Source organism: Contarinia nasturtii, unplaced genomic scaffold (assembly GCF_009176525.2).
Source record: "Contarinia nasturtii isolate CC-2019 unplaced genomic scaffold, AAFC_CNas_1.1 Cnas_scaffold_350, whole genome shotgun sequence".
Classification (NCBI taxonomy): domain Eukaryota; kingdom Metazoa; phylum Arthropoda; class Insecta; order Diptera; family Cecidomyiidae; genus Contarinia; species Contarinia nasturtii.
The window spans coordinates 4,194,469-4,221,288 of record NW_022197705.1 but is presented as its reverse complement, the minus strand read 5'-3'; the positions used below and the strand labels follow the sequence as shown (position 1 = coordinate 4,221,288).

Genomic DNA, 26,820 nt, shown 5'->3' with positions numbered 1-26,820 from the left:
CATATCCCATTTTCAAAGTAACAACACACGGCAGCTAGCATCAATTTTATGGCTGCAAAGAGCATTGAAGGTATGACATCTGGGTATTTCATTCATACAAGAAAAAGATGACAGAATAAATAAAAAAAAAACTTTTTTTGACAAAATATCGCCACTTTCTCGGCTATTCGAATTCGATAGATTGACATGGAATCGGTTTGTATGACAGCTCGTATGAATACAATACACCATTTGAATGACAATTTTTCGTTGATGAGCTATCAACCCGTAAGCATTGCACTATTGTTGATGTCATTTTCGACTCGATTTTTTTTTATCTCTTCTTCCCTCAATTCCACATTTTTGCCGTTTTTTTATTCATGTACATGGAATATGGTGCGGCTATGGCTTATAGTGGTAAAAAAATAACGACGAGGAAATAAAATCAAAGAGGAATTAGGAATAACAAAATGTGTATATATGATGGATAAATCTATTTAGTAAATATCCGCACACTATTTTCTTTTGCGTCGAATGGAAATTGAAATCACGTAGATTTGAAAAGTAGGAAGTACTCACAATATGAAAAATCCCAAAGAATCAGATTTAAAAAAAAACATCAAGCATTTTTTTAAGTGGATATACAGATATAATAAAAAAATATTCCCCCTTTTTTCAATAAACTCAACCATTATGTGGAATCAATAGAGCATATTCAAAGTGCATACATTATGTTAGGCGGATTGATGTTGAAATTCAATGGACGTTGATCCATAATATTGACGAGAATTGCCCAGACCTCTGTTGTTCTCATCAAGTTAGTTAAACATATGAATATACTCCGAATCATGAGGAATGTACTGTTGAACAAATGGCCCGATGAATAAGAGAGAAAGAAAAACATGGATTTTACAAAATTTAGAGAGATAAACTAAATAGTGCCCGATAGGAAAAATTAATTTGAAAGGTCTTCGTCGCTTTCATTCTTTAAGAGGCTATTCTTCGTTCTTTCCGTCTCAAAGCATTCTTCGTCGTTTTTGTATTCATTTGTTTATTTTCGTTCGATATAAACATTCATTTATGTATTTTGTTAGCATTCTCGGCTCTGCCGGGTAAAATGAAGAATGATCTTGAAGAAATGTCGAAGCAAACGAACGAAATGAACCTCTTGAGTGTTTTATTGTGTTTCAATAGATTTCGTTTGGTTTTCAATATAAATTTTTGGTTAGTTTCGTCCCAATCAAATTTTATTGATTTTCCCATTTTCGGTCGCAACCATTGTATGTAATGTTTCTCATTCACTCGGCGACAAGAATTTCTACTTTGAAATTTTTTATTGTTCGATGCAATGCATTTAACTGAACTAATATTCTGAACTTCCACTTTATCTAGATGTTTCAATGTCAGTAACTTACACCTTTTTTTTCTGATATGCCCCGTTCGTCTGCTGATAACGCTGTCGAACACACACATCGGATACAACGCTGACAAAATAAAAAAAATAAGAAACATCCATGTATTGGAATATAATTGAAAGGGAACCAAAGAAAAACAATCACAAAAAAGAAGTAGAAAATAGATAAACTGTCGATAACCGGTTAAATTTATGTTCGGTTCGGTATCACATTTAATTCCACACTCTTTTCGTTTTCTTTCTGATTGCGATCAATGCCATGGGGCCATTTAAAATGCACTAATTCGATTCTTAAATCCTTGTTCGGCTACTAAGCTCAATCTCTAAATGATATCAATAAATCAAAATGTTCAATTTCTTTCTAAGACCTTGCGGCAATTTAAAAACCATGACTAGAGCCAATCGACCGAATTCGGTAATCTGATGCTACAATTAAAATCGACAAAGTCAAGCATCAATCTATTTGATTTAATATGTCATAATTTCTTCTCTTTTTTTTCCAACAAAGAAAATAAAATCCGATCCCAAAAGTGCCGTAATCTGACATTTCCTTTTATATCCGATGGACTATAACCGTTCAAAATACTAATAAAAAAATGCTATGAATGATTTGGTCGGTTTATGTACTGGACACAGACGCACATTACCGTGATAACGAAAAGTGTCAGATAAATGTGAACATGATTTGTTTGAACAAACTCAAAGCGCATTTATGAAATCATTGCACCTCAAAAACATCAACAACATCATGTGATAATCACACACACTATTGGCAATGTGTGGATGTGCGTTACCCAAAATCACAACACCAAAAATGATTGAATCGAAGCGAGAGACAAAGCGTATGTCAGAGAAATAGAGCATTTGCCATAAAATGACTGTTTGGGAATATGATTCGAACAGATATTTCCGGTCATTAATTATATAACACCGAAACAATCGATGCGCTTGCATGGCAATCTGTACTTTCAACAGTTTATGCGCTAACGGCTCACAGGCATTATTATCTCAAGCATATATAGATGTAACAAATTATCCCATTGTGGTTGAAAATATGTGCGTTCGGTTTTAGTGTCTTTTGTACAGTTGACTCTTTGGTCCACACTCACATATTGAGTAAAATGAAGAATGGAATACAATGTATCTACGTTTTCTCTGTTTCTCATTCGCAAATACGCCGTAACGGAATTCGGAGAAGACGAAATGGACACACACAAACACACAAAAACTGGCCCATAGAAAATTGAATGTATACTGTGCGCATATATGAGTTTTTGTGCTCGAAGGAACATTTTCGCTCGATAACAGTAAAAACGTGTATATTCTCGCAATTTCGGCAATGACATATATAAACGACAAATATGGACTCTTTTCATTAGATAAAAACATTTGTTTTGTTATTATTCTTGACTGGAAATACTCTTTGCCAACATTCACAAACATAAACGAGAGAAATTGGTGTGTTGTGTACGGTTTTAATAACTGTCATAATGCTTTCGGAATGATTATTTGCTGCACAAAGACGATATAATGACCCATTCAGATATTTGTCATCGTTTTGGAATTTCAGTTTTGGCAATGGTTCGCGCATCATTTGTGTATACCTCCACGATACTATCCTATAATTTGACCCAAATTCTTCATTGAAACCAACTCATATGTACTGTACACCGAAGAAAATACATAGTAGCGATGACGATGATGATGACTTTTTGCATGCGCATCTCTTCAGAGAGATAAACAAAAAGCATAACCGTGCAAATTTTGAGCATTTCGTTATGGTTTTTTATGTATTTAATTCGAATGGAAAATATTTCATTAAAATATGGCCAAGTATGAAAATAAATGACGATGATATAAGCTGTGCGAGAGTTATTTTTTGGATCTGATTTATGTATATTCTCTTGATGGGAGCATATTTTTTGAACTGAAAAAGGACAAACAAACACACACGACCAAAAAAAAAACGAAAACGGCGATGACGATAGGAAAATATAGTCTAGAATATGCATATACATGTATAATCACCACTGCATTATGTGAAACGGCCTGATTTCCTCCGATATTGTTTGTGTCTGGGTGCTACATCAAAGCAGACCAATATGTGTATGTGTACGCGTCACTGCTACGAATATTAAAATAATGGAACAGAATAAATTCATATTTATTTAGCCGCAAAATATGTGTATACAAAATATGTAGTAGTTGGTTTGCGTTCCGCGGATATAGAGATACATTACATATGTACAATGGAAGCAACGCCAAGAGAAACTGAATGTCCGTATAACGAACATAAAAAAGGATATAAATATAGAACGTTCACATATAATGTAACACATTCCGGCTATTCAAACATAATTATAATAATAATCTAGGACACATACTCTATCTCTCTCTCTCTTTTTCCATATCTCTCTTTTATACACTCTCTCTTTATTGCTGTCGTTCTCAACATCGCCTGTGTATGTGTGCATTTCAATTTTGAGTAAATAATTTATACAGTTTTTATTGCCCGGTACTTATATAACATGCTTTCTCTCTCTCTCTCTCGCTCCATCTCGATCATTCATCTTTTTAGAACGAAATATGCATGCGTCGACCATAGACTGTGTGTCTCATTGAGTTCATTGTGTCCCTTTTGTCGTTGTGTGATGTATTTATGCCCAGTTGATAAAATTTTCTATTAAAATGTAATGTTCGCCGCATATCATCATATTCAATTATGGATTTGGAACGGCAAATATGCAGAGACTGCCTTTTGTTACATTGTATGAGCGCTCCACATTGAAATATGCGGGGATAGCCACGTTTATAAAAGCATATTGTTTTCCAGTGTGGAGATATTATATGTGGTGTTTACTGTATATTGTGTACGCAATACACAATGCTAGTAGTTTGTAACTATAGTTTTCAATTTTCCATTTTCCCAACCAAGAATGCATGTTTTTATAGCTTGTTGCTATTGAAAATCAAAAACTATACAAAATACACAACGAATTAAATATTCAAATGAAACTTTCCAGACGCGAAACAAAAATGTTGGGTATACGGAAAATTTTCAATTTAACACGGAAATGGATGTGTGTGCACGAACGGTATACGTGCGAATAGAAATGAAACTAATTTTCACATTTTCGCTTAAATTTTACTTAAATGGCAATTAATCGAAGCAAGTATCTAATTGTGAAGCGTACCAATTATTATGAAAAATAAAATAACATAAACTTTGATCGCCATACTGTTGCCGTACATTTGTGATTGGTTCATGAAACGAAACAGCTCACACAGCACGCCTTTATTCAAGGCCCTTGGAATATATATTATCGACCCCCCAATCAATACATAGTCGATTGTACGCAAAACGACCACTTGAAATAAGACAAACCGTACAACCGAATCCCAATAATTATAATTTATAACCATATAAAAGAAACACCAAATAAATATATGGGAGATACTACAACAATATTTTATGTCGATTTGCTGTATTGAACCATATTTTGTTGTTGTTCTTCTTCTTCTTCGGTGTCATCCAAAATACGGTATGCATATCCAACCAATTTCACCATTTCTCTCTTGCCCATTTCGCTTGAATTCAACAAACATTTATTATCACCGTCGTAACTGTGCATTCTTCACATGCTGTTCATTGGCATTCAATTTTATTTTATCATAATTTATAGCCGAAGTCGAATTGAATCATTTGTATCATTGATAAATCAATGACCTCCTCGAATCGCTTTATGCATCGTTAAGGTTACCATTGTTCGACTGGTAATTATATGACAATGATACCAACACCAATCGAAGTAACAACATTCGACATACCAGCGAAACTGAAAACTCTCTCTTTCTCCACCACACTTATACACACACACAAATATTTATTAATATTTGGAATCGATCCAAAAACACTTACTGAGCATATCGACTCCTGTGTATATTTCTCAACCGACTGACTCAATCCATACTCATTTTTGGTTCGATTCACTTCGGTCTATCGAAAGACTCTTGGGTTTATACATTGGTGCTGATGCTCGAATGTACTTGTCTCAATCGATTTTAGTGACAAAAACAAATGGGTATAACACACTACTGTGTTAAATCTCTCTCTCTCTCTCTCTCTCTCTCTCTCTCTCTCTTTCTCATACACACCCAACCCAGTACAGTTTGAAAGTCGTTTGTTGACTTTTGTTCTACGCGGCACAAAGTTCGAGGATAAATAGAGATAAATTTGCCGAAAAAAAAATTTATTTAGCAAGTCAAGCGGAAACGCAGTTTCTCAAGACAATTTGAAATTGAAAGAAAAAGGGCCGCCAGTTAAATTAAATTAAAGATTATTATTGTTGTAAAGAAACATTGAAGCGGATCGCTTGCAAGAGAATGCGAATTAGTATAAACTGTGAAAAGTCATAAGATGGCAAAAAATGTTCTTTTGAATTATGTGCTTCCAACCGACTATTCGTCATTCGAAATGCTTCGTTTTATTATATCGATTGCAAGGCACAACCAAACATTATAACCGATCATAAAAATTTAAATATACTTTTTGGCCCAAAGTGAATGCCAACAAACAAAAATATATTCAAACATTCGCCAGGAATACGAAACAAATGAAAAAAAGGGATACACAAAAGCTGGAGACGATAGTGAAATTGCAAACGCAAGGCAACTTACGCAAGCAAAAGTGTCAAAATACTTTTCCATTTGGCGAAAACTTAGCGCCAGTTCAAAAAATGCAAAAGTATACAGAATTTATGGGTGGCAATAAGAATTCTGATTATATTGAGAGCAAGAGAGAGAGAGAGAGAGAGAGAGAGAGCGGAACGGAGAAGCAATCTGAAATGCACATACATGAATATGCGCTCAAGCCGTAACATTTTTGTTTATGTGTGTATGGAGAGAACTTTTACGGTGGGTGATACGTTTTCGCCCGAACACACTGATAAAATGGCCTGGCTGTGAGATCAAACCGTTTAAAAATCCATATTTTTTTCTTCCATTGCTCAGTTCGGCTCTGTTTGCACCAAAAATATCGGTGAGTGTAATCCGAAGGCAAGCAGGCAAGCAAAAAAAAAACTACTTCACAACTAACGAACTAACGAGCTAAAAACTTTTTAAATTTATTTTATTATTTTTGGTTCAGATTGTTATGAGTTTCTTTCCCTTCTCTGCACACTCTACTATCGTGTACTCTTCTTATGTATATATTTTTTTTCTTCATCATATTCATTTGGCGTTTGTGTCGTTCGAATAGAGTGCTACTCATTTCTTTCATTCGTTCTCACAGTTTCAATTTCTTCGAGCCATTTTGCATTCGCACATATTTCCATAAGTTATTTGGTGGCAGTATGCTATCGCGAGACACTGCAAAAGGTCGCACTTGATGGTTTTTCATTTTCGTTGTTTTTTGTGTGTGTGTGTGAAATTTTTTTCTCTTTCTCTTAGTTTGGGAGTTGGTGCTCGCTATTCAGAGTGTCGCATGGCAAGCAACAAAGTTTCAAGTTTGTTGCCGAGTTCACCGGCGACACATAAATTGATTTATATATCCTTCGAGTTGGTTCTTTTTGCTGTACTTAGCGCACACATACCAAGTGAAACAAACACATAGTCAACAGCAGCAACAGCAGCCTCCAGGGTCAATAGTATTATCGTGAAAATGATATTCAACAAATTCGATAGTTTAATCCATGCACCGAGCAAGGAAGAGAAAGAGATCAAGAGAACGAAGGAACCGAATACGGCCACAACGCCAAAAGCCATGAAAATCACTTTTGCATATGTCGTTGCAAACGAGTGAGTATTTATCATTGAGCCCACAACTCAAACTCCCAAAATTCAGCACCAGTGTACACAAAAAGTTACAAGTTTTTTTCTCTCTACTGTTTGCCAACAGGAACAGAAAAATTAATAAATGAATAGAATTAATACGATTATATGCCTTGGAGCGACGTGGGCCGCCAGCAAGAAATGTACACTTTTTTTCATGCTGCCGGTCATGAAACACTATGTGTGATGCTCAGATTGGTAGACGGCTGGTCTAGTTATACGCTGCCACCACTTGCATGCATTACGTAATTACATGCATATGTTTTGTTAATTATTGCTGTTTAAAGGAAATTTACATAATTTCTTGTTCTAAAATTGCCGCTGTTCGTTTTAATTTTTTGAATGTGTTGAGCGCACTTTTTTATTCTCTGACTGTTGTTCTTTCTTTGTTGCCGTTTAACAGCATTTTGTGCGTTTGAGAATTGATGGAAAAAGTCGTAAACCAAAGTTATCTCATTCTTTTACAAACCGACAGGGAATGAGAAAGCGAAAGATAGAGATGGAGGTTGAGCGGGAATGAGAAATACAGAGAACGATCATATGAAGAAAGACATAAACCATACAAGACGAATGTAATTTATCCGTAATTAATATCCATTATCTAGTTAAGTTTCGTTAAAACGATATTATTAAGATCGACAACGTCTCAATGAATACCGTATGTTTGAATAGATGCGCCATTGCAAGAAGAGGCGATGTGCTATTGACAAAAACCAAAGTGAAATATTACATGCTCGTGCTTCAACCCTGACGCACTGTAGTCAAAACACCACTAATTAGTAAAACAAAATTTTCGCTTCGTATCTCATAATACATACGGTGTTGTCGCTTGGGATGTTATGTGAATAGAAATTGCATAGAAGCAAATAAATATGAGAGTTAGAGAGAGTCTGTGGGCGAAATGCGAGCAGTTTGTTGAAAACACAAAACGCAAACATCAACAAAACGGATAACAAGATGAAACAAAGTTTCATCCACATGCCCTTTAGGAAAAAATATGTTGAAAATTTATTTATTTGTATATATATTTGTGTGTGTGTTTTTTTTTTTCTTATTCTCTAGTTTAACGCGCGTACAAGAGAAGAGATTGTGTGCCGTCTTCGATGATTAAATGTAGAAGTTTTTGTGTGCTTCCTTGTTGATGCCAAGAGCACAGTGAATTGCCGTTTGAAACAGGAAGATGTCGAAAATCAAAAGAGCAAAGAGTCAGAGTATGGTAAAAGAAATATATCGTATATTTTATAAGAGTATTTGGCCAATAGAATTGACCAACAAATAAATACGAAATGGTTCAAAAATGTATGTGTATGTGTATTTGGTTTGGCAAAAACAGAAGCCAACGTACATATAGACAGATGCGATTCGTGTTCAAGCGAGACTATCTCAAATAATAACCATTCATAATTCGGTTACACTTATGTTTATAATACGGGAAAAAGTTGTTGGTGGTGTGTGCTTCATTCGGCAGTAATGGTAGTTGTATATGACCGTCGTTTCACTCATATAAGCCTACCGCAATGGCAAAAATTTCGATCCCTTAACTTAAAATCTTACACATACAGCACATATATGTTCATTCGTTCACCCATTACAAGTCAAAAACATTTCCTCATACAACCGTTTTTATTTATGCGAAGAGTGTTTTTGCGCTTGGTATATCATTACAGCGATCAAAACAAAAACAACAGAACAGTAGTAGTGGCAACAACGACTTTTCTAATAAACACATGCGTTCATTATTATTAATATAAATAAAGTAATATTATAAATGAACACAAACAGGCTATTCATATCGACAGAGCAGAAGGCCATTGAGAAAATAGTGAAAAGAGATGTGAAAACATGCACCGAGACATTGGTTCTCTTTATCTTATTTAATGAGTAATGGGCAAAAATGTTTTTGGCCATTCGATTAAATGGGTTTGCGCTTTGCACTATGTTTGTTCTGAGTTCATATGGAATTGTATGAATGTTTGGAGTGTACAAATACAGTAGAGAGACAGAGAAGGGGAGAAAGAGTGAGAGAAAAAAGATAAAAAGAATAAGAGCACTTATGAAGTTTCACTAAACGAATGAACGTACTCTCTCACTCAATTTTCGTGAACGTGCCACTTAGAATACACACACACGCACACACAAATACGAAACGTGGCCATTACACATATTTTCCACCTAACGAAATTATCAACACATACCATATTTATGTGATGAAAATATGGTTTGTGTCTCGTTATAATTCCACATTATCCCGGGTCCGAAACGAATTGAACCGAAATCACGCTGAATAAAGGAAGCATTGAAACAATCATAAAAACGATATGCATAATGGTGTGCTCCAACAACGACAACAGCATCAACTTCAACACACTGAAATATGTGATTTTAGCTTTTGTTTTCTTGCGCTCGATGTGGCTGATTTAGGTTCATATTCTTACTTCGTTGAATACCATAAAAAAGAACGTGAGACATGAAATTGAAAATGAAATTAACTAATGATGAACCGTGACGCTAAAACGTCGACAACGTTAAAATAATAAGCAAACGAATGCGCTGTTGCGCGCATAAATACACTACTGCAAATATAATATATTTTAATGCGATGCATAATATTGGTTCCCGTTCATGTGGTTTGGGATTTATTTTTATTTTTCGTTTGATCCGATCGAGAATATGAGTGCATACTTCAACTTTTACGACTTCATTGTTTGAGATTTCATTTTTCGATTCTAATTAAAAACTGTGAACAATCAAAATATTTTTCTTTTACGCTCCTTTGGCAGGTAGACCCTTCCCATCGACTCTCTGCTCGCTTCGCTTCGACTCGATTCAAACAAAAACAATGTGAAAAGAAGCGTTTGAACTGAATTCAATTGAATTGAGAATGCATTTGTTCGACGAGTTTATTCGTGATAATATGACCATAAGGGAGATTTAAACCATTGTTCTTTTATCTTGCCAAACAATAACTCGAGCCCCGAAAAGATATGTTCGTCGAATAAAAACAACATCACGCTTTTAAACACACTGGGATTGTAAAAAGTGAAAGAGAAGTGAATGAGAGAGTGACTTGTTGTTCTGTTTGGTTTTAACATATGCAGTGCCGAGTCAGCATCCACCACAAAAACAACTAACACATGTACTGTTTATTTAGGATTCTTTCCTCTGTGTTTACACATATTCCAGTATAGACAACATAGTATGCTCCTTCGTTCGCCGAGACTCCCAGGAATTTGATTTTATTCGAAAAGCCGGAAAACAGCCCGGCGAGAAAATCAAATGAAACGTGGCAAAATAAAGGAAGAACAAAAAATAAAATAACTAACAACGGGAAAAAAAACAGAGAAATGTAATGAGCATTTACAATAAATATAAATGCCACATATTGAGTTATACCAATTGGAATGCGTCTTGTGGTTTATGTTCCGTTCGTTTCAATGATTCGATTCGTTTGAAGTGTTTGCCCATCGTACGTCATTAATTTGTTATTTTGAAGGTCGGCGAGTGTGCTTTGATCGATTTTTTTCTTCTGTTGTATTCCTTATTCATTCGTTTTAATATTTTTTCTTCTTTTTTCATCGACACATTTCAAGTTTTACAAGAGAATTGCTCTCTTTTTGTGATGCATACATATGACTGTGTTGATGTTGTTCATCGGCTTATGGTTACAAAACAAAAGGATATATATGCAATTCGTTTGCCCTAATGATATATGAAAATGAATTGGATGCATAACAATAATCGTAAAATATCGACGCCTGTGAGAAATTGAAAGAAGTTGAGGAAACGAAGTTCAATGGGCAAACAAAATGTGAGGTCAATTAGTTTTGTTTATGGCTGCTATAATAATATTTTATTTTGCTGTTTTATTGTTGAAAATTGAAAAATTTCCACTTCGAACTGCATACGCAGTTCGTTTACGAAGAATCAGTCAATTAAGAGCATATTGCGTCTGTTCGACCCTTTGTTCGTCGATCGGCCATTGATTTTTATCGACCATCAACAACTCCTATTGTGCATCTTGGGCTAAAAGGTGTTAATTTTTCTATAAACGAATTAATTCAATGACGCAAAATGTGAACCATCATCTGATCGTCATGCATGCCTTTTTTATAGATAAGCTGCATACATCAAACGAGAATTTTGACAATGGGCAAATTATGAAATGCATTTATCGTCACCATCATAAATAAATTCGAGATGGCAAATGGATAAAACCCATGGAACAGACGGTGTAATGGGTGAATTGGTCTGCATAATAATGAATCATCACAAAATGCTTGAAAAAAAATTGTTTATAAAAAAATTATGTTTTTTTGTTCGTCTTTCATTCGTTCAAGTGCCCTCTTATTTTTAAATGTATTTTCAGGACTCTAAGCGACGTAAATAGTTTACATTATTTGTGTTTAGTGAGGAGAAAAGCGAAACATTATGTGGAAAAAAAGTGAATAAGATAAAACTAAGCGATTTTATTGTTTATAATATGCGTAGTTCCCGGGCCATTTGTGTTTTATGATCGTGCACAATCGCAGTGTGGCAGAGATGGGTATAATGAGCAAGCACATTCGGTAAAATTGAGGCGACCGCGCTTTTCATCTATTGATTGTTTGAAAAACAAAGCGAAACATATAACGCCATTCACGACGCCCAATGTTCAAAGCGCGACATAACAAAACAATACATGACATCATACGGTATATGTGAGTGTGTATGATATAGTGAAAATGATTGAGGCGTGAGGAATTGTGTTATGTGTGATTAACGAAAATTATGACCGAACAATGAAAATTTCGGTTTGATATGCTGAACATCAATTGGATTTGTGGCCTAGTACGCTCATAAGCCATGGTGGGTGAACAATATACATGATCAAATCGCATCAGCAGTCGGAGTCAAAGACAAAAGGGTGAGAGAGAGAGAATGAGAATGAGTAAATGAGTGTAGATTGCATTAAAAGTGGTACTGCAACATAAAGAGAAAAGGACGAAAATGGAACATGTAAAAACCCATACGCACAAACGCGCACATAATAAAATTAATGTAATGCCATTGCCGTGTTATGCTCGACGATTTTCGTGTTACACAACGACTTTTCTATGCGACAACACACATACGTAACGTACGTACAGAAAAAACACTCGAATTTTACTTTCAACCGTAGAACAACGTGTAATGTACATTCACAATGGATCGATGCAGAAAATGTACACATTAAAGCCATTTAAACGCAATGTATTGAGAGGAATATGCTCTCTTTGTATTTTAATGAAATCGATTTTTACGCTTTAATTTTTATTTTTATTAGTTTTCTCTGCACTATTTATTTTTGTAGTGTGTGTGTGTGTATTTTCATCAAAAAGCGTGTTGGTGACGACCATTGATTTTTACAGCCCAGAGTCGGTAGAGCTCATTTCCATCATATGTGCGTTGTGTGTGTGCAATGGATTGAATAGAGACACAAATCGTGTGCAATTTTAGTTGCTCTCGCACTTTGTATGCGTGAATGTTTTTTTTCTCTCTCTCATCGGTGTAATGAACAACAATAATAACAGCAACAAAAATCCCAACACTCAAAAGGACATTTTTGACATGTTATTTCAAGTGAGTGAGTGTACCGTATGCAGCTGAAATGTGAACAGCAGACAGTCACAGAACATAAATTTTGAATGCGCGCTCTACATATTTTTCAGTAAGTGGCTTATCGTAACCAGAACGCGTTTTTGGGAGCATATCTAAAATGCACATATGTGTCGCATTCTGTATGTGTTTGTACGGGAGAGTGTCGCGTCATTGAATAATATTTTCTCTTTCTGAATGTGGTGGTGCCACCCTTCACTAGTGAATGGACATGGTTTTAGCACTTTAGTACGTTATAGGTGTTAGGTCATAAATTAGTAACACAAACACAGCATTGACTTCAAAAATGTGTACCGTTGATCCGAGCAAACTATTTCCAACCAAATCATACGTTCTCTTATGCGCAACGTAACGAGCATAAAGAGTGCATTAATTCAAAACAATACATAAACGTAAAAAAAATGTTTTAATTTAATTGGATGGCGTCATACGTCTTATACGCGCCCAATGCACACACACACATACAACAGCTACTGCAATTTAATGTTATCTTTTGACCTTATGTTATTTGTGTATAATTATCGCCGGTATCCAATTAAATCCGCTTTGGTTACATTTTCGTTGAGCACTGTCTCGAAATCCTCTTCACTCTCTCTCTCACTCACTTTATCTGTGTTCGCTTGTCAATATAAAGTATCTTGATGGCTGTCGTCGTTGTCGTTTTTTTTTGTATGTTCATTTATTTGCTCGTTCGTTGTATTGAATCGTCGCATTTCGCGTGGAAAATGCGCTTCAGTAAAGTGCTTAAGGATTTTCGAATGTCAGCACATTTATCTATATTTTGCCGGGGTGCAATTTGTCTGAAATTGAATGCTATTTCAGTCATGAATGGCAAGAGTCTCGAGTACGGGGCGACCAAAGTGGATTTTAGAAAGTTGAGTTGATTTTGCTAAGTGTTAGAAACCAAACAACTTTATCGTAAGTAATTAAAGAAAGTTGAAACTTTTATCCGCATGCACAAATACCCAACGATCCGAATGCACACGCTCAATGCCAAAATCCAAAAGAAAGAAACAGACAGAGGCAGAGACAGAGAAAAAAAAATTAAATGAAATTGAAACAGTGTATGTGTGTAATACAATCCGATGGGGAAGAGAAGCTTGCAGTCGTTGAATGACAATCGAGATAGAATTTCTATTCAATGCATTTTAATTTGTAAAATAACAATTAGAAGTGGTGTGTTTCAGAGTGCGTCATCGGTTGATGTGTCGACAAAACGATAACACCAGCATGATGTTGCAAGCGCACGCTCATGCTCCATCCTCAACAACAATAGCAACAAATAACCGCATTAAATGAGGAGCACAAACAGCAAACCTTGAAGTCAACTAGAAACAATATGGAAGTGAATTTATATTGGCGACGCGTTGTTCGCTATTTTAGAAAAATCGTTAAAAGTTTTGTCGTTTGCGATTTTGCTAATGTAAAAAGCAAAATGATGGTAAGAAAGAAATGAAAAACCACTTGGATTTAATTACTGTAATGCCCTGAGAAAATGTAACAATTCATACGGGAGCAAGCGCAAGTAACAAAAGCGCGGGAGGAAGAGAGAGAGAGGAAACCCGTTCGTTTAAGCGCAACAGCAATAACAACAACAAAAATTGTGTATCGCTTCGCATTAAAAGTTAAGAGCCAACAATATTATTGGATTTGCACTTGGGCTATGAACTGGATTAAGTTTTTTAAGTAGTAATTCGATAAAATGATTGTATTTATTTGCAAAGTGTAATTTCCGTCGTGAGCTGCTGCTGTTGCTGTTTAACCTGTTCTCATCGACAATACGATGGATGATGTTGGCCGCACAATTGCTTGCATTGTCGAATGGAATGCGTTTTGTCGGATTAAACAATAAAAATCGCTTTGAATGAACAGATTTTATATCGGAATTTTTCGATTTAAGTAGATTTCTACGTTATTTTAAAACATAAACCATTCGGTTTTAAATTGTGCACGGCCAGGTCGCAATTTTAAGTAGTCATCGTCCAACAAAATATGCAATGAAAATGAAAATGTTAAATGTGTGTAAATGTAAACTTAAAAATTCAAGAAAAATAATTTTGTGCACCAAGCAAAAGTGATGTAATAAATGTGTATGGTTTAATTGCATTTTTGTGTTTATTATCGTTGAATTCATATTTTAAACCGAAAAATATCAAAATGTAAACACATCAACGACGCATAGAGAAACCGATTCACAGGCAACGCTTTCAAGTGCATCTGTGACTCAATCCCATCGAATGGGAATGGAACAAGACCGACCGTAAACAAAGTAAACATATAAAACGAATTTCATTCGAAATGCAAACGAAATGTTTTTCGACTTTTTTTTTCTCTTTCTTTTTTTCCAGTCGACAGAAAAAAAAACCGTCCGAAGCGTTGTTGAAATGATTTGGCTATTTGTTTCTTTGGGCTTTGCATGTGTTGAACGCGCATTTTTCCAATTTTCATTTCGAATGTTTGAGTTTTATCGCGGGTGTGTTTATTTCCGTTGTCGTGTTTGAAGCAGAAAAAAAGAGAAAACACACATCGATGTTTCAATGAAAGCAATTAATCTATTTGCCGCGCGTTTTTATTTGCTTTCGAATTGAAACGCGTACATCAGTGTCCGCACCATGTCTAAATCGATCTACAATTTTAGAATGAAAAATAATAAAAAAGTGTATCGAATCGATAAAGATCGATGTTTTAACACGCTGGCTCCAGCAATAAAAAAAGTACTCCGGTCCCGAATAAATATTGAACTCTTTGCAACACAAGTATAATGATTAATTTTGTTTATCAGATCATATCGCGCGCGCGCGCATCAGCAGACGAACACTTTTTGTCGATTTGAGATATATAGATTTACACTAGCTGTTGGTGTGTAGAGAAAAAGAGAGAGAGAAAGAAAAAACAGCAGAAATGAAAAATCCCAAATGCAAACATCGAATCAACATATTTCCCGTCGTTGCAAAAGTGCAATGCCCTGGTGCAACATATAACAAACACAGCACGGCACTTATCAAGATAACGCCGAGCACTATTTTTACATGGTGTATATTTTTTCCACGACATTGTTATGTTTGCTATGATTTTATGACGACAAGACGTAGCCGTTTTTTCTTTGTGTGTGAATGTGTTGTCATGCCAATGTGCTTACATAAAAACTTGAAAAGCCCTTTTTCGAAATCGCTTTGCACAAAAGATGAATGAAAATTGATAAAGAATTTGTGGATAATTTCGTTTCAATCGACAGTCATGGCTTACAAATAAGCAGCTTATCGACATCGTCAAATCACTGAAAATTTCACTTAATACTTCATTATTCTTTTTGTATTTTGGGTTATTTTTTTGTGCTAGAACCACCGATTTTTCATAATACAACCGATTCCATTCCATTCTTTTGATATTTTATTTCATGTTATTTTACATATTTTCAACATTTATTACAATCATCACATTGACTCTATTCTTGGAACAAGTCGATGCGAGTCTGTCGATAAAATGTTACGGCTGGGAGTGAGAAAAAAGAACGTTCTGTGCCATCAACTCAATAAAAAACGACTTTTTAAAAGTCGATTCACTTCCATTATTTCATCCGATTGAATGATTTTTGTTACTTGATACAAACATTTACTATTCGACAATTTTCAACATTTGTATTCTATCTCTTTCTCTCGATCTCTTGCTCGCTCTGCTATATCAAATTCGTGTGTGCCTGTGACATGTGTGAAGTTTCCGAATATTTTAAATATAAATTTTTCAATTTATGGCAAACCTATGCAAATGCGTACCCGTGAAACCGAAACTCATTTCCGATGGCTTGTACCTTTACACCAGGAGCGCGCAGACATACACAGACCGACTGTGCAGCGCAGCGCACACACGACGTGTGAATGAGTGAGTGTCACGAGCGTATATTCGTATGCAATCGAACCTGAAAATCGAATTGAGGTTTTATTTATGTACCTTTTGTTAGATGCATTGTTTATTTTGCGTTAACGCTTGATTGAAAATTAGAAATAGATAAATTCCAATGGATGACGGTTTTTTGTTTTTGTTTTTTACACCGTGTCACACACACACACATCGGTCCAAAACAATCTCAACGAAAATTGAATGCAGTCGTAAATCGTTGGGCCAGCGAGAATCAGAATTTATGTAAATTAATTGGTTTTTGTTTTACCATTTTAAATTCAAATCAAAAGAACCAAAATATCATTTATTCATTCGACCATATTTCATCGATTCATTCGAATCAATTTTGAGGCTTTGCATATGTTGTATATGAGCACCCATCGTGAGGGGTAAATTGGAAATATTGTGTGTAGTACTTGCATTTGCAGAGTTTTTTTGTCGATATCGATTCATGATTAATTCACCAGGTAACGGTATAATAATGAGTATATTTGTTTTTGTTCTCTATCCCACTTTGATAAAGTTTGTTTTTTTTTTAAACATTTTATGTTCAATTTTCAATTCCCATCAATTTTTAATGTATCAATTGATTGCTGTCACATTGAATCCCACATTCACAACATTCTTTTTGATGCATAAGAAAATAACAAATGGAAATTTGTTTTTCAAAATGCGCTGCATATATTCAATAATTTCTACTCTTCGTATATATCAGTTTTGTTTGCTATTTATGTGTGTTTGATAGTGATCGAAATTGGATTCTTCGTTGCTTAAATTGATACGTATTCGGAACATACGGTCTCTCTCTCTCTCTTCCTCTACTTTTCTGTCTCTTGTTTTGTGTATTGTTGAGAGGGATCCGTAAACATATATTTGCTGCACAATAGTGCATATTTTTTTGTTGTTCTCATTGGCTTCTGTTTGGGTTTTCGTCCACATGTGCGCGACACGGTGAGACGCATGTAAATATTTAAACAAGTGTCTGTTGTTGCTGTTTTTAAACACAGAACATAATTTATGAGAAGCAAAAGCAGAGAGTGGATGGAGGAGGATATCTGTCGATGTGATGGCACACGTTTGCAGTTCAACACACATGCAAACATACAAACACGAAATATTGCTCGCAGCTAGTTACATGCAATAGCATAAGGTTCATACAAACTAGAAATATGAATTGGTTCGAAATGGTAAAAATGTGTTCTTTTTTTCGGGTTGGATTTGAGTTCAGCCAAAGACTTTTTAAGTGAAAAAAAGACACCAAGTGGAGAGACAAAGAGGAAGAGAGACAGAGGAAGGCATCGGAATCGGAAAGCAGGAACTGAGCGACCACATAAACATTTTGAATGCCAATCAGAAACATTGTTGGTTGACATTTGAATGTGTTGGACGTGTGCAAAGAGTTGGAAATAGACACATTGAAAAAGCAGCCATATACGAAGTAGTAGTTTTGTTAAAATGTCTACATTATGCCATTCGCTGTGTAAACATGCACGATCTATATCGTGGCAGCAGCCACTGCTAGTACATAGATGAGAGGTGACTTGCTGACATTTCGATAATAATAGTTCGTCTACGTGTGTCGCCCGACGATGGTTTCATTTTTTTTGTTTTTCATTCTTTCATTCATTCCAATGCCACTGAATTATTTATGCGATGCTCTTCGAACTTTTGATCACAACGACACCGCCATCGCATCTTCTTTTTTTCTGTCTCTTTATGTGCCATTGTTATTCGGCGTGCATGTTCAATACAATGGATTTGCTCTCGTTCATCTTCGGTAAATCTATATTAAATCAACGTACATAATTAATTTTCAGCCCGTTTTGTTTTCAAATTTCAACGGAAGGAGAAGAGAGAGAAATAGAATAATAAAATGTGTCTGTAACTGTATTTTTCTTTGCAACTGTAAATGGTAATTTTTCTCCAAAAGACATCTCATTCCATAAAACGGTGACATAGAATAACAGGAAGTTTAAATGGACGGGATGGGTACAGCAAATGGACATTCGAATACCCCGTTTAAACTTCACTTATGGCATTTCGGCTAGACAACTTATTCACCATTACGATCGATAAAATGAAGTAGTAACGGTATTTGCATAGCATTTGTTGGCATTTTCATGATAGCTAATATCCATTCGAAACATTTCAATGAACCCACCCATTTTATTCAATCGAAAGTGCCAAAATGAAGCAACAACACACATATGTTTGACGGCAAAGTCAATTAAAACACTTTTCCACAGAGAACAGTGTGTAGAAATACGAAAACTATTTCGAATATTTTTTGTCATGCGATTCGGCATGGAAGTTTTGTGGTGTATGCATATGCATGGAATGGTTTCTTATGGACAATCTCTTCTCCAAGTTTTGTATGCTATGACATGTGACATGTTTATAATTAAATTTTGTGAAATAATTTTGTCTATCGCAACTCACACATCCGGACGGCCAACCGTATTCGAAAATGGATTTTTTTACTTACGCATCATATGTTATTCAATGTATACACAGAATAAGAGCTTGAAAAACTTCTTCTTTTCGGTTGACATTTTTTCTATTTATTTTGTTGCTTTGGTCGCTTGAAGTAGTGATTTATTGTTGATTGTATACCGAATAGACATTAATTTATTAAGAGCGACAGCCGCAACATTGAATCGATCTCATTCAACTTACTTGGGTCATTTTCAGAGCGATTTCTCACTCTCTTTCAATTTAATTTATAACATGAATGCAAACAACAAATTCTTTGCATATTAACTAACATTTATCGAATTTAAATTGGGTCTATTTAGCCGCACCCCACCAACAATATTAAAAGATGAATTTTTGTTACGAAAACTGCATTTTAGGCTGAGTAAATCAAAAACAATTTTAAAAACGATAATTAACTTTTTTCAAATATTTTTGTTGTTGTTCATTTAACACATGTGTATCAAATCTGTTGAACGTTTAACTTTGAAGGGTATCTGATTTTAATTATGTTTCACCCACACGTATAATCAATGTTGATGGAATTTTTACGGGTAATTCAATTAATTAGCGAGACATATAGAGACTGGTCGACGTGAATGTCGAAGAAGAAACAAAAAATAACCGAATGACAGAGAGAAAACAGAACGGCCCGAAATGATAAATGGGCCGAAAATTCAAAGCAGACCATATCAGTATGAAACACAAAATACGACGCACGTCGCGAATACAGGAAGTAAATGTCTAAAAGGTTTGCTTACATCAAAAAAATAAAGAAAAAAGATTATATATAAAAACCGACGAAATGGCGAAAATCGAACGCCCCCGAAAAAAAGGGAATTAGTATGCAATAGAGAAAATCAGCGATAAACACTCACCTTTAATTTGTTGAATTGAAATGGATCGACATTGAGCTTAGCTTTAGATATTTCGATAGATTGCGGCAAATGGCGCGGTTTATTATCCGATACGATGATATCAAGAGTCACTTCGTTCACCGTGTTAAAGCGAAGAAAAAAACAAACCTAAACTGTGTTACCAAAATCAATAATACAGCATGTGCCTTTGTCTTTAATTGTATTTTTCGTGTGTCTCTGTGTCTATTTTGTGTATATGGGCTAGCGTTCTGGGCGATTTATTTTGATTCGTCTTTGTCTTTATCTTTATCACTTGAGTTTCAATCTCTGTTTATTTCACAAGAACACGCTTCGCGTACTATATTTACTTCTTCGTATTATTATTATTATTTTTCTTTTCTTGTTTTCTCACACTCACTTCGGTTGTGCATGACACACCAAATAAAAGGTGAAATCTCTCTCGTTCAGTCGATGTCAGCTATTTTTCTTATAGTCTTTCGTTCAGTGTGTCTTTTTGTTTCAGCTGATTTTCGATTAATGTGTACTAAATCCGAAATTCGTGTTGTTTGGCCTTCCAATCAAAGACAATCCTCTCCGCTGAAAATAAACAAATGATTCGTTTTAGTAAGTTGGCGTGATATTTGCAAAATGCTACAAAAACAACAACAAAAAAAAAAGAAATTGTATGCATGGCATATGGAATCCTCGAAGAGTGACTTAGATCGAAGCAAGACAGAGATAGGTGAATGCATGAGAAAAACCGTTCGCTACGAATGAATAGAAGAATGTTGTACATTGTTGGTTGTTGTGAATTGTTGTCGCTTTACCGATTGCCAAATAGATGGATGGTTCCTTTATTGACTGCCATCCGATTCAAATGCATACACCATTTCTCACATCCATTCACTGTTTCTTTTGCTCTCTAGCTGACTGTGCCTTTTAAACAACCAAACATACAACCAATTTAAATAAGTATCACGATTTTCTCGATTCAACGGAATAAAACGCGTGCTCACATGGCGCAACCGATAGAGAGAGAGAGAGAGAGAGAGAGAGAGAGAGAGAGAGAGAGAGAGAGAGAGAGAGAGAGAGAGAGCAAAAGAGAATCAACAAGCGAACGTATAAAATGGAAAACACTTTGCCAGTGTGGAGTATTTTTTGTTCTTCAATTTAGTGTGTATGTTTTTCTTTTTGCTGGAATCTGAGTGAGAATGCACGCCGAAAAAACACACATTATCGAAACGAATTTGATGCTAATCCAGCGACGTGTTCGTTTTCTTCGTGTATTCTGCTTGTTCGTTATATCGAAGATCAAATTAAATCCTCACACCGAATTTCAATGTCTGTTCAACACCATCCTGAACGATTTTTTTTTGTTCGTTCGTTCGTTCCTTCGTCGCTCTTTACAATTTCCATTCAGAGCACTTATACAGCTAGGAAATTTGTGCGGATTTTTCACACTCGAATTCGATTTACAATCGATTTCGATGCAAGTTTCGTTCGCCAAAACAATTTAATTGGCAACAAATGTTACACACATTTTTTCGGGTTTTACTAGTACTTCTTCTTCTTCTTGCCTAGGCCATAAATCACTTTGGCTTCATGTTTAACATGCTTGAAATCTAATTGTGTGCAATTGAATTAAAGTATATTCCTCGTAACCCTTTTCACACTCTTTCGCCTACTCTTACAACATTTTTTTTTTCTTCGCTCGAAAAGTTTTTTTTCTTTTGCAAAGGCATTTTCTCGATAAGAACCAAATGTACGGATACAGTGCAAAAGAATACACTTTCGGAAATGTGAAAGCGTTTGTGTGTGTGTGCAAATCGTATAATTTGATCTGTCAGAAACACAAAACGTCGGGCCGAGAGCGGAAAAACCTCAGTTTGTTAAAATTAAATCACTTGACGTATGGACAGCACACGTACTTCTCTCGTTTGCATTTTCTGTTGAAATTTTTTTTTTTTGTTGAAACACAGTTTCAATCAGTGTGTTCCAATTCATGCGTGCACAATTCGATCAGCATGTCAGTTTTATAAATGAATTTGACCGCCCTATCTCGCCCACTCAGACAAATTCACAATTGAAATATATACGATATATTCAATGGATTTGCATTATCAAATTTTAAAATGTCTATTTTCGGGCGGCAAAAAATCATTGAGCAAAAAGAAAAGACAACTAAAAAATGAATCTCATCATATAAAGTTTTTAGATGAATGAGGTCGTGAGAGTTACAAAAAAAGTGCTCATTAGAAATTGTGCTCGTCCCACACATTGCACAATTGCGTGTTGAATACACATATAAACGGTTTTGCATGCGTTGAGATGGATTTAATGTACCTGAACGAAAAGTTTTTACACATGAGTTCGTTTCAAAAGCAATTATCACCTCTGAATGACAGAACGCTAAGGGTTCCCGGAGTGTATGAGAGAGAGAGAGAGAGCCAACATCAACGGTATAATCTAGTCAATGTGTGACGATGGTCATCTCCGACATCACACAGAACACAAGTGAGAGAGAAAAAAAACAACAAAGCTAAGGATTTATTTGCGTTCTCGTTTGGTCATTCGCACATTTATTGCACACGAGAGCTCGGTTGGTTCGTCGTAATTCCATTGCAAACACATGAAATTTTCGCACACTGGAAAAACATTTACTCTTCTCCGGTCATGTGTGTGTGGGATTTTTGTTTTTGTTATTGTTGTTTGTGTGCTGGATTTTCAAGTGGAACTGAAAGCAAAATGTTCAATTGGTCATATATTAAATAAAGCATCCGAAAAAACACGAGAGAAACACACAGACATGAAAGACATAAACTCATGATAAAAACTCAATAATGTGCAGAGTCGGTGCTTTTCGATGAATTAAGCGAGCGCGTGCACACACGTTTTTTTGGGACGGTGGAATTTTTCAGCAAAACCTCCGATTAAACAGTCTTATGCTTTCATACACTCACACCAACCTCTCCGTCCACAAATTCTCTCATTCTAGAAATAAATATTTTACGTTCGTTCTTTTTTCTATGGTAATTGGTGGTCATGCTTCAACATTTTACGAGATCGTTACATCGAAATGACGTGAGTGCTTGTTCATTTTCTAGAAACAGGAAGCATTGATCAATAAAATAACTCTACGTAAATTGACAGACTCTTAGAGACAGAGCGTTAATCGGATTTTTTCCTAGCCATTCGTTGTCTGAAATGCGTGATAAATTAAGTATTGACAATTTTTTCCCTTTAGCAAACTTGCACCATTCAATGTGATTGAAATCGATATTTTTTTCCATCGACCAGTCAGGATATATTTTTTTCACTCGTCTCTATGTTACAGCGACTGTGCAGTCACAGTAATGAGATTAAAGTGCAACTCACCAGCTGGCATCTCTATTAATGGTTGTTATGCGTTTATTTTGTAATTCGATGCGTAAATAAAGGCTTTACGTTCAAACAGATACCGACACAAGAGTGTGAACGTGTATAAAAAAAGAAGTGAATGTGTTAGAAATCGATTTTGACAACAAATTACATCATCGGGATGTGTATCCATAAAAAAAAATTCAGAAAAGTAGCATAACTCGTTTTTTGATGTGCATTCGCACTCGCACTCGCACTCGCTCATTTCGGAATAAATAATTGAAAAATGTGTTGATTTATTGATTTGCTTAATTGTTCGCTTGCGGATGAAAACACAGAATAAACAACAAATAAACACACAAAGATAACCAGTGAAGCAGGATCATTTTTTTTTCGGTTGGAATCGAGATCGAAGCATATGCACAAGCAATAAACGGAATTTCTTACACTCAATTACACACAGTCATGTATAGTGAAGAAAACCGAATAAAACATCGAAATGCAAAATCCGCAGAAGTGAATTGGATTTGAGACGGGCAGAAAAAAAACAGTAAGCTAAAAAAAGGAAATGTGCTGTTGATTTCGCGCTAACCAGCAGACGAAAGGCTTGACTTCTTTTATATTTATTTTTTTGTTTCAACTGGATTGGTTTGGTTTTTGTTGTTATTCGATGCCAGTAAAAATTATCGTTTGTTCGGTTTTTGGGTTTCTTTTTCACGTATTTGTTCTTATTCCTCATATTTACACTGTTCCATCGCAATCTGGCCAATATAATCAACAGTCACGAACTCCTAACAACTTCTCATTATTCATATCTGTTTCAAACCACATTGACGCTATTTTCTTTTCTCATTCGTGTCTGTTTCGTTTGCACAATAATTCGCGAGCCTTCGTGTCTTTTTATATCCAAGTTCTCTTGAATATGTGTATACAAAAATGACGGTCCGATTGTGCGGTTTTGAACACCAAAAAAAATCGTGGAACCTCGGCATCAAGAAGTCAACGAAAGAAGAAAAAACTAACTACTCCGAATGGATGGCTATTTATTGCTTCATAACAACATTTGCCCATCGGGCGCTCATTCTTGACTTTCGATTTGTGTTTATTCATTCAGCTTCGTTATGCATTTTTTTTTTACACTTCGTGTGTTTGGTTTTCCGTTGATTTTGTTTTCTGTTCAAACTCTTGGTAATTGTTTTCTTTTTCTTTCATTTTGTTAAGCGGTGTGTTATTTATCTGTTGTCAGTTTTGCGTATCGATTGTGTGGATTTAGTGCCGATGGTTTGGTGCATTTGCTTCACTTGTGTGTCTTTTTCACAAAGATAGTGAGAAATTAACGCTGCCGGCATTCAATGATAAATGCATACCGTATTACATGTAAAATATACTAAATGCCAAAAAAAACGGCAGTAGAGTAGGAAACAATAATCTCGGTTAAAAAGATCGATTACACAATATGTGCTTGTTATAGAATTTTTGTTTGCTCTTTCGTTACGATTCATTGCATTTTTTATTGTTTGCAGTGTTTCGTTTGTTTTTCTCTCTCGCTTTAAACTTTGTTTTGGGCTTGTTTAAATGTTAAAAACGTTTAACACCTCTTTTGTGTTGAGCAGCTGATTTTTCGTTGCCAAATTACTCAACTCTCTGTTATTCACACTAATTATGAAATTTTTTGTTTTATTTGCCGATTATTATCGTTTTATTTACGCGGCCAAGCGATTTCACATATCCTACTTTCCGTTTTCCGATGTGTGTTGTTGCTTTTTCACCAATGCGACTTTAATGAAATTGTATATTTTTTTTGGGCGAGATTAAAATCAAGATTTATTGCTACTAAATGGTTTTTTTTGAATACATATTATTTTACCACGAGAAACAAGTTGCAAACTCACATTGAAAAATAATTGGTAATCCAGAAATTTCGTTCAACAATTAAAATTTAGTGTTTATAATTTTTCGCACTCACTGTCCTGTTTGCAGCTATTTCGGTTTTTTTTCTCTTTTACACAATCCCTTTTTTTGCAAATATAAATCACAAACGATCACAATCTCACTTACTATTTGCACAAAAATGTTGGTCTCTCTTTCTTTCTTTCTCGTTTCCTCTTTTGTTTAGTCCTTATTAAAATTTCATTGTTTTTTCATTCACTTTTGTTCTTAAGTTCTTTTTTCTTTCTTGAATGAGGGAATTATACTTTATGATGGTACCTTTTCAATTCTTTGCACTTTCCAATTATTCACTCAAGAGAAGAAAGAACGAAGAAAGAAAAAAAATGTAAACGATTCCGCAAAACTTCTTTTCTCTCATTCGGCAAAACTCATTCTTTTTCCGTGTTCTAATTGTCCATCTGACGGATGTTAGAGTTCGAAATGTTCTTTTGAATTTCCATAAAATAAAGAGCGGTTCTTATTTACTTTTGTACGACGTTGAACAAAAAGTTAAACGCACGACCAAAGTCGATAACTTGAATCTTCTTTACGACCACACGGCAAGCCAAAATACCAATAAGAATTCATTCAAATTCACGCGCGACGGCAAAAAACAACACTAGTCTCGTCAACAGTTCCAACCAAACTGAATCATACAGTTCATTCCGTTGTGGCTAAAGGCGTTCGAGTGATACACACAACAACCGACCGACCGAGCAACGACGATGACAACGATGCCTATGAGCCAGTCAAACATATTGTTCGCTCGAGCTCGTCGATTCTGTTGCATATTGTGAGAACAACAGCTGAATTAAAAAACCATTGGCGCGGCATCGGCTCCATTTCTCCAACTGCAACAGCAATACTACCTTTATAGACGTAACGCATGTTTGATATAGTCAACGTCGTTCAACCGACTTCATTCAGTGCTTCGTCCAACAGTATGTTATTGAACTCAGCAGACAGCGGGGAAATGTGTGCATTCAGTAATGAAGGGGAAATGTTTCATTCACACACAGGATATGTCTGTGTGAAAGAGACGAATAGTCGTAATATTACAAACATTGTTTCCGATATGATGAATGGTTTTTTCATACTGTGCATGGACTTGCTGTGCTGAACGATGCTCTCCTTTGGTTTCATCGGTTCGCAGTATTTCGTGTAATATCGAAGCGAACGATAACACTGAAAGCAGTACTCGGTCTTTTGCTCACTCTTTTTCTCTGCATGTATCGTTCATAAAACGCAACACTACCTGGATACAAATGATAATGTGCTCGATACAAACGGTGAGTTCTTCATTTTCGGCTTCGATTGAATATTTATATCGACGAGAATTGATGTAAATGTGTGTTTGTGTGTATGGTGTGTGCTCCGCGCATCGAAAAGGAAACAAAGCATATGTTCTTTTATTTAGTGATCTGCTTTGCTTCGGTATTAAATAAAAGATTA

At 35.4% G+C, this 26,820-nt stretch overlaps 1 protein-coding gene across 1 annotated transcript in view; it reads right to left on the bottom strand.

The window, feature by feature from the left end:
• LOC116337968 (epithelial discoidin domain-containing receptor 1) overlaps nucleotides 1-25,996 on the bottom strand; it is a 200,941-nt gene extending 174,945 nt beyond the window's left edge. Inside the window, exons 1-2 of the mRNA XM_031762969.1 lie at nucleotides 25,332-25,996; nucleotides 20,104-20,679 (exon numbers count right to left, since the gene is read on the bottom strand). The gene's annotated coding sequence lies outside the window, so the exon portion shown is untranslated. The remainder of the gene's footprint in view (nucleotides 1-20,103; nucleotides 20,680-25,331) is intronic.
• Nucleotides 25,997-26,820: the final 824 nt, after the last annotated feature.